This window comes from Chenopodium album, chromosome 1 (assembly GCF_948465745.1).
Source record: "Chenopodium album chromosome 1, dcCheAlbu1.1, whole genome shotgun sequence".
In the NCBI taxonomy this organism is placed as follows: Eukaryota; Viridiplantae; Streptophyta; class Magnoliopsida; order Caryophyllales; family Amaranthaceae; genus Chenopodium; species Chenopodium album.
In genome coordinates, this window is record NC_137834.1 from 12,707,876 (window position 1) to 12,709,595 (window position 1,720).

Consider the following 1,720-nt stretch of genomic DNA (forward strand, 5'->3'; position numbering starts at 1 on the left):
CCGTACTCATTAGGGACCACCACGCGAATAATATTTCGTCAAACAAATGACCCATTTCCTGATTTAGCTTTTATTTGATTGATTCCATAGTCTTCATAAGATCTTTAATTGATTGTTGACTCCTTGATTGACCCAATCAAGTCCTTGATTGATGATCTATAATTTTATCTAATATTCTTTGATATCTTTGTCAGTGCATCTTTTCATTTTTAGCTTGTTTCCTTATTATGTGTGAGTGAAGTCAATTATTGTATTCTTTGCTTGATCTTATCCTATTTTGTAGCTTGCTAAGAATTCTCTTCCAACAGGCTAGGGTTTTAATACGTGTTTATATTACATGGCCTCGTTGGCTTATTCCATACTATACACCTATAATGTTTGGTAGTAGGGATGAGATAAGATATTTGTGACTTTAATCCATCTAAGCTTTATCAAACCCTAGAAACGACCCTCTTTATATAGAGTGTCGTAGAGTAGTAAACAAGATAGTTATGAAATATTCTACGAGATTTTGAAGATAATAACTTATATTTTTTGATATTATCTCCTAATTTACATATATCTAACACCTAAATATTAACAAAATTTTAGTGTCAATAAATGCCTCCTCAAGACCTATTGTGGATTTGACATCGGATACCTTTTTTTTTTTTGTAGAATACTAGAATTTGAAAGCAAATTTGTGATGCCTCCATTGATTCCATGGATTTTAAAACTTGGAGAGCTAAGATGTAGAGTGAAAATTATCCCACCGAGCGTGCCAATTTGTAAACCATAAAAAAAATTTAGACTTGTAATATACAAATGATGAGCCGGAAAAATATACGAAAACAATGATTTTATTGATAGTTTGTGAGTTTACAACTCTCGTAGATCTCTTGATTCCTCTCTTCAAATAGCTAGGGTTTTGTCATGTGTTTATAGTACATAGCCTTTTTGGCTTATTCCATACTATATACTTATAGACTTCTGTCATCCGAGCCTTGTATGGAGGAGATGGGTCTTTATGCCTTATTCCGTATGGAGGAGATGTCAACAAATACTATTGCATATCCAGTGGTACTATATATGTATTTACTTAGTACTAATGAATGCATATATTGTACCACTACATGTACATATAGTACCATTGGATATTCAATGGTACTATTTGATCACCCAGTGATACTACTCTAAACTAAGGATGTGTATTTGTTCATTCGTACATGAAATATTTTTTTTATATATATCCCTTGTTATGTATCAGCAAATGCAGTATTTTACTCCCTTCAACATGCCTCAATTTAGAGTAAGAAGTAGAGTTGAGTAGTTTGATTATTGGTTGATCCTATCTCGACTTTTATATTCTAACATCAAATGTATCCGTATCAATTTTCATCCTCTCTTCGTTTTGTATTAGTTGCAACAATAGACTTGGCTCATAGTTTAAGAATATTATAGACTAGACTTAGGGCCTGTTCTCATTGACTGAACTCAGCTGAACGGAACTGAACTAAACTGAACTGAACTGAAATGAGCTGAACGGAACTGAGCTGAGCTGAACTGAACTGAATTGAATATTTTATAAGAGAAGGAAATTAAGAGCTGAACTGAACTGAACTGAATTTCAACATAAGAGAACAGACCCTTATAAGCTTATAGTACAAGTATTATTAGTAAGAGGTAGAAATAATAATAAAAAAATAGTGTGTGTGTGGTTGATACTTGATAGGAAAGAGAA